The sequence below is a fragment of the Arachis duranensis genome, chromosome 1 (genome assembly GCF_000817695.3).
Source record: "Arachis duranensis cultivar V14167 chromosome 1, aradu.V14167.gnm2.J7QH, whole genome shotgun sequence".
In the NCBI taxonomy this organism is placed as follows: Eukaryota; Viridiplantae; Streptophyta; class Magnoliopsida; order Fabales; family Fabaceae; genus Arachis; species Arachis duranensis.
In genome coordinates, this window is record NC_029772.3 from 34,547,702 (window position 1) to 34,555,673 (window position 7,972).

Genomic DNA, 7,972 nt, shown 5'->3' on the forward strand with positions numbered 1-7,972 from the left:
AAGGTTTATTACTTGGACGACCCAGTACACTTGCTGGTTAGTTGAACGGAGTTGTGACTTCAAATAGAGCCAATTATTAAATTTCATACAAATACAAAGAGTATGTGATCACAATTTCGTCCACCACTGGCCATTCGGCCATGCCTAGACCTTGTTCTTATGTATTTTCAACGGTGGAGTTTCTACACACCATAGATTAAGGTGTGGAGCTCTGCTGTACCTCGAGTATTAATGCAATTACTATTGTTCTTCTATTCAATTCCGCTTGTTCTTGTTCTAAGATATCACTTGTTCTTCAACTTGATGAATGTGATGATCCGTGACACTCATCATCATTCTCACCTATGAACGTGTGCCTGAAAACCACCTCCATTCTACCTTAGATTGGGTGGATATCTCTTGGATTCCTGATACACGATGCATGGTTGATCGCCTGACAACCGCGTGCTCGCCTGACAACCGAGCCAGCCATTCTGTGAGATCAGAGTCTTCGTGGTATAGGCTAGAACTGATGGCGGCATTCAACAGAATCCGGAAGGTCTAACCTTGTCTGTGGTATTCTGAGTAGGATTCAATGACTGAATGACTGTGACGTGCTTCAAACTCCTGAGGGCGGGGCGTTAGTGACAGACGCAAAAGAATCACTGGATTCTATTCTGGCCTGATTGAGAACCGACAGATGGATAGCCGTGCCGTGACAGGGTGCGTTGAACATTTTCACTGAGAGGATGGGAGGTAGCCACTGACAACGGTGAAACCCTTGCTTAAGCTTGCCATGGAAAGGAGTAGGAAGGATTGGATGAAGACAGTAGGAAAGCAGAGAGACGGAAGGGACCAGCATCTTCATACTCTTATCTGAAATTCCTACCAATGAATTACATAAGTATCTCTATCTTTATCTTTATGTTTTATGCGTTTATCACCATACCCATTTGAGTTTGCCTGACTAAGATTTACAAGGTGACCATAGCTTGCTTCATACCAACAATCTCTGTGGGATCGACCCTTACTCGCATAAGGTTTATTACTTGGACGACCCAGTACACTTGCTGGTTAGTTGTGCGAAGTTGTAGTGATCACAATTTCGTCCACCACTCCTCCTCCTTGATCCTCATCCAAGCTATTGTCAAGGACTTTCGGATCAAGGCGTCTGTGATGGAGGCAGAAATTGACCGATTAAGAATTTAATGGAATAAATACATTGCAAGTACAGTTCTTAACCAGTGAAAATCCGCTTATCAATTTAAAAGGGTTGTCACAAAATTAGAATAAAAATACTGGGAGTATGAATCCCAGGTCGTCTCCCAATGAGTTGACAAAAGAGTGTAGCTTATTGGTCAGAGGTTTTCCAAGAAATTTTGAGTTTGAGAAACAAGAAAATAAATAAGAGAATTTATATAATTTAAATAAAGATCTTGACCGGGAGAAGATTAATTGGAAGTTCTATCCTTGTTGGATTTTCTCAAGATCAATTGATAATTGGTAGTTGTTTCCACTTTGTTATCCTTTACTGAATAAAGGAAGGTCAAGTAAGTTAGAAGTCAACTTCTATTCACAAGTTCTAATCCCCTCCCTTGGGAAGGATTAGCGTTAGTGACTAGAGATTCAACCAACAATAAACCCAATTATAATTTGACTCTTGAGTATTCCAACTCAAGGTTCTCCTTTTAATCTACTCCCAATCAAGTTGGAAAACTACTCCATTATCATAAATGTAGACTTCATAAAATTAAAAGGGAAATAAATAAAGACATGATAAACAATAATAAAAAAATCAAGTAAAAATAAAAATAGTTCTTGTATTAATAAACTCTAAAAATAATCCAATTGTAACTCTAGACAAATTAAGGATATGGAAGAGTAAGTAAAAAGTAAGAAAACAAACTAGAATGACGAAGTCTTGGCAGAGGTAACAACTATTCTCAATATCCAAATCCAAAAGCAAAATGAGAATTCTAAGAATTATGAATATGTAGTGTGAAAACCTAGAGGAGGAGTAAAATCAGATCTAAAAAACTAAAAACTATCCTAATCAGAATCCCCCTGAGTCTTTGCATGTTCCCCGGCTTTAATCTGTGTTTCTTGGCCGAAAATTGGGTCAAAATGTGGCCCAAAATCGCTCCCAGCGTGTTCTGTTAATTCTGCAGATCACGCATGTCATGCGTACGTGTCGTCCACGCGTGCGCGTCATTCAGAATTTTTCCTCACCACGCGTACGCATCATCCACGCGTTCACGTCATCCGTGCAGATTTCAATCCACACGTTCACGTCAGGCACGCAAACGCGTCACTGTGATTTTCTTATTTCGCGCGGTCGCGTGAGCCATGCGTTCGCGTCAGTGTTCGCTAGTCATCTCCTTGATTTCTTGTGTTCCTTCCATTTTTGCAAGCTTCCTCTCCATTCTCTAAGCCATTCCTGCCCTATGAAACCTGAAACACTTAACACACGGATCACGGTATCGAATGGTATAAAAGAGAATTAAAATACATAATAAAAATATCTCTAGGAAGCAAGTTTACAACCATAGAACAACTTTGGGAAGGAATTGTAATATCATGTTAATCGTATGAATAAGTGGGTGAAGACTTGATAAAACCATTCAATTAAACACAATATAAATCATAAAATAATGGTTTATCAACCTCCCCACACTTAAACATTAGCATGTCCTCATGCTTAGTTCAAGGAGATAAAATAAATAAGTAGGAGAAATGTAAGACTCATGCAATGCAATGCAACCTATATATATGAATGCAACTATATGATTTTGTCCACTTGGTCAAAAACAAATAAGTTCTTTAAGACAAACATAATCAAATTCCACTAATTCAAACTATACAGTAAAAATAGGTAAATTTGTAAGAAGACAGCTCATAAAAGCAGAGAACATAGGATTAAGCATTGAACCCTCACTGATGGTGTATGTGCACTCTAATCTCTCTAGTGTATAGGGTAATTACTCTATCCTTCTCTAATCTTGCTTTCTAAATTTTGTTCTTCTCCTAACCAATCAACAATATTCAATGTACCAATACAAACATCATGAGGTCTTTTCAAGGTTGTAACGGGGCTAAGGTAAGGGTAAGGGTATATATATAAGGCTATGTGAGCTAAAATATGACTCTTTGACTAACCTAAGCTCTCACCTAGTATACATACACTCTATATAACTCTAGAATCATGCCTAGCTACCCATAATTTCTCACTTTGCATTACATACTCATGTGTCAAATTTTTTTTTAATTTTTATCACATATGCATTAACCTTTAATTAAACTTAGCATTGGGGTAATTTTGTTCCCTTATTTATTTATATATTTATGGAATATTATTTTTAATTTTTAATTTTTATTTTTTTAAATAAACATAGCTTATCAATGCACATGGATTTTTAATTTTTCTAGTTTCACATGAGTAGGTACCCAAATTTCCATTATTTTATCCTGACACATTCCCTTATTAACCCTTGTTCCCACAATCTTTCCATACTCAATTAACACACAATTTCTATCTTAAGCTAACCAAAGATTCAATTGGGATATTTAATTGTTTTTCCGCTTAAGGCTAGTAATGTGGTAAAATATAGAACAAATGGGATTAAAGGCTCAAAGTGGCTAACAAAGGTAATTTAAAGGTTAGGCTTACTTGGGATAAGTGAGCTAAACAAATAATGGCCTCAATCATATGCATGCATATAACACATTAAACATTGGACATATAGGATGAAACAAAATATAAATTACAATCATAGAGAAGTAAACACACAAGACTAAAATGTTTATGGTTAAATAGTATAACCATATAAATAATCTCAAAAATCTCACGGGTTGTGTGTTTTTTAGCTCAAAACCATGTTCTAATTACAACTTCAAACAAATTTAACACAAGTTTTTATTTAAATTAGTGAAATTTTTCAAAAATAGGGTCTTAAAAAGAAACTCATTATATTTTAACCAAATAGAACATGCATGCAAATAACCTATTATTAAACAATATATCCTATCCTAATCAAAGGAAAAAAAATAACTAAATATCCTACTTTATTGATGTTAAGGAAGAAAGGTTACCTCCGGAAGTCAGGTACTGACCGACCTCCCCACACTTAAGCCTTTGCACCGTCCTCGGTGCCATCTGTCAGGAATAAAGGGGAGCTGGTAGCAGTAGCTCCACAGTTGGGACCGTCATGGATCTCTATGCTGGTAAATGAAGTGGAGTCCGGAGTGTCGGGGTCTTTGTCAGGTCTGTGGTTTCCTGTGAGTAGCTCCTTGAGGTATTTGAATCGGTGCTGATTGCGGCGCTCTCATAGCTTTACTTTCTATTTTTGCCAGTCCAACCTCTCCAGGATCTGATGGAGCAGCTGACTTGTTGAAGGTGCTTGTGGTGTGGAAGGAGAAATGTCTTCAGCCTGTTCTGTAGGTTGGCTGGTAGTGGCTGCTGGAGGTCTGATATATTTCCCATTAGAAAGGTATTGATCACTCCGTGGAAGCATGGCTCTGGTGTTCCCAGTCCTGTAGGAGATGCCGGCTGTTGAGACGAGGTCGAAGACCAAGGCAGGAAAAGGTAAGTTACTCGCAATTTGTACGTGTCTCATGGCATTCCGGATGTATCTTGGTAGGTTTAGAGGCTGGTCTGTAATGATACACCAGAGTAGAATAGCCATGTCTGCAGTGAAGGAGGACTCATGAGTGCTCGAAAAGATGTAATGGGACATAATCTGTGCCCATACTCAAGCTTCTAAGGTAAGTGCGAAAGCCGATATTCCCTTAGAGCGGGAGTGATGGTATCCATAAATCCATCTGCTGCTAGGTTGTGCGATAACTCTGAGAACGGCATCCCAGTCAAATTGGTACATCTGGTGCTTGAGTGCGGCTATTTGAAATACATCCAATTCTTCTGGAGCAGGGAGAAGATCTAAAGCTTGTTGAATGGCCTCTTCTGTAATGGGGACTTGCTTCTGACGGACATAGACAGACTGCAGGGTTAGCAAGTGAAAGTTGGAGTAGAATTAAACTACCCATGATAGATTAACATGTCGTGGCTATCTCTGTAGGGATCCCCATTGTCTTCGCTCAATGCGGGGCTCAACAAATTTAGCAATTTGGATTGGGAGGATGAGAAGGTGCTCATTGCTATAGTTCCTTTCCGCTAGAATGGGGAACATCTGCTCACAGTAGCGGTTAGTGAACCACGCAGCGTCCTTTGCTGGAAAGGCTTTTTTTTTCATCGACTTTGATGATCCTCTTGATTCATTTTATTGAGGGCTTAACCGTTGTTGAAGATGGCTCTGCCACCAAGGCACGTTTTGTTCTTCTCCTTGTCGGTGGTTTGGGAGTAGCTTTCTCTTTACCTTTCTTGGTGGCCATCCTGAAAAGGAAAGAGTAAGGACTTTAAAAATTCAAGGGTTAGAGCAAGGAAGAAAGCTGAATATATGATAATCAATGCACGGTAAAGAAGGATGTCGTTATCACATGGTCATGACTACATGTGAAAGTACATCAATGGAAATAAAACAAGTGCCTGTAAGGACAATTAAATGCAAGACGTTTATTGGCATGCTGGCAAAGGCATGAGTAGCTTAGATCAAGCATTCAATGTCCAAGTTAGATTACCAAGTCTGTCAAATTAACAATCTATTTGTATTGACAATTATATTTAATTAATAAAATATAAAAGGGGTTTGTGAAAAATAGGCATTAAAGTAGTAGGATAACATAAAAGTAGTGCATAATGCCATACGGGCTTTTTCACAAACACTTAGCATGCATGGTGAATAGGTTATTGAAAGTATTAAATTGAACATGCAAGCAACCCTATAAAAAGTAATGTATAATTGTCAAATAATTCCTTAATAATCCACAAGCAAAATATAGAAAATAACGACCCAAAAAAATTTCCAACACCAATAAAAAAAGGAAAAAGAAAACATAGATAATGAAAGTAAAAAGAAAAAGAAGAAGAAAACATAAAAATAAGAATAAGAATAGAAAAGTAAAGATGGAAGAAGAAAAGAAAAACCTTGATAATGGTGGTGAAAAAGAGGAAGTAGAAAGTGAGAAAGAAGAAAGGAGGAAGAAGGGAGAAGAAAGAAATAAGAAGGGATAAGAAAAATTAGGATTTGGGGAAGAAAAGATAAGATATTTGACTTATCTGGATAAGCTGTGCGCTGCACATGACACGAATGCGTGAGTGACGCAGTCGCGTGGTGTGCGGTGTTTTCAAGTGATGCAAACGCGTAGGTCACGCGGTTGCGTGAGTTGATGTGTGCTATTGGCGCGAGAGCAGCCTCGCGTTCCCGCAACTCTCTATTTGAAACTCATTTTGCCAAATTTTAAGGTGACGCGTTCGCGTCGTTGAAGCGATCGCGTGAATGGCCATATTTTGAAAACGACGCGGTAGGGCTTGTGCTCTTAGCATGATTCCAGCCCTGCTCCATCACAACTTACTGGCATACACCCATTTACGTCGATTTTACAAGGCCACGCATTCGCATGAGTGACGCGGACGCGTGGGAGGCTCTTTTTCAGAATGATGCGGACGCATTATTGACGCGGTCGTGTGGGCATGGTTGAGCCTAAGGCACGCCTCCAGCCACGCTTTCGCGTGACTTTCTGTTCAATTTTTTCCTTTTCTTCCTAATGCACCTATGACGCGGGTGCATCGCGTGCTTCTGACAAACCCCAATTTGACGGTTTATCTTGTATTGATTTTAGGGGATTTTATAACCTTTTACCCACATTTATTCAATGAAATAGCATGGTTTTGTATATTCTCCTTTAATTGTGCTTAAGAGTGAAAACATGCTTTTTAGGTCTTAAAATAGCTAAATGTAATTTACCTTGATTCCATTAGATGCCTTGATATGTTTGCTAAGTGATTTCAGATTTAGGAGGCAAAGATTGGATCAAGGGAATGAAGAAAAAGCATGTAAAGTTAGAGAACTCATGAAGAAATGAAAGAACCGGAAAGCTGTCAAGCCGACCTCTTCGCACTTAAATGACCATAACTTGAGCTACAGAGGTCCAAATGATGCGGTTCCAGTTGGGTTAGAAAGCTAACATCCGGGGCTTCAAAATGATATAAATTTTGCCATATGTTGCTTCGCGTTCAGGGGCGCGCAAGCGCACTTTGCGCGCGCGCACCGATTCTGTCCGTGGCCCACTTTAATGAAATCGTCCCCAACGGTTTTAGGAGGCTTGTGGGCCCAATCCAACTCATTTCTGATGCTATTTAAGTCAAGGATTGAAGAGGGATGAGACATCTAGTCACCATTAGTTTAGTTTAGCATAGTTGAGTTTATCTTGGCGCTTTGTGACCTGTTTAACATTAATTGAAATATTTTGTTCCACATACAAGGTAGTGCTTTAGTCCTTCGTAACTCATTGTCCTTTGTTTTTGTGCTTCATCATCATTGAGTTAGGTTGGGACCAAATGCCCTCATGCTTATCACTAATCTTGTTTGTGTCAATTCTTATTTGATCTTGATGCTCAATATGTTTTTCATGCTTTAACTTTACTCTTGCATCAAGTATCATTGATATGCCATTAGCTTATATTATTTTCTCACTCACATGTTGTAGCTACCATGTAGTAGGGAATCATACTCTTATTTGGCATTAGCCCCCGCCTATGTTCTAATTGCCTTGATATCTTTGTTATAGGCTTAATTTTCTTTCTTTCTTTCCTTTTGGGTTGGCCACCAATACGGAAAAAAAAAAGGGGAAAGTTTCTAAATGGGGCAACAAACAAGTCATCCGCACAACCTTTTGAAGGAGCTCATCAATTATAGCAACCCATCCACCTTGCTCTTCTTTGCATGCACCGAGGACGGTGCAATCTTCAAGTGTGGAGAGGTCATCTGACCGATCTCCATGGGTAACAATTTTCTTTTTCAACACCAATGTTAGTTAGTTATTGCATTGCATGATAGGTTGCATGTTAGTTAGAATTCGTACATATTTTTACCACTTCTTT

The 7,972-nt window shown here is 38.8% G+C and overlaps 1 long non-coding RNA gene across 2 annotated transcripts in view; it reads right to left on the reverse strand.

Annotated features, from left to right (window-relative positions):
- Window positions 1-3,981: 3,981 nt before the first annotated feature.
- The window catches only part of LOC127748575 (uncharacterized), a 24,956-nt gene continuing 20,965 nt past the window's right edge, over window positions 3,982-7,972 (reverse strand). For both annotated transcript variants that reach the window (XR_008010740.1, XR_008010737.1), the window contains exon 6: window positions 3,982-5,365. This is a non-coding gene — a long non-coding RNA (uncharacterized LOC127748575). The remainder of the gene's footprint in view (window positions 5,366-7,972) is intronic.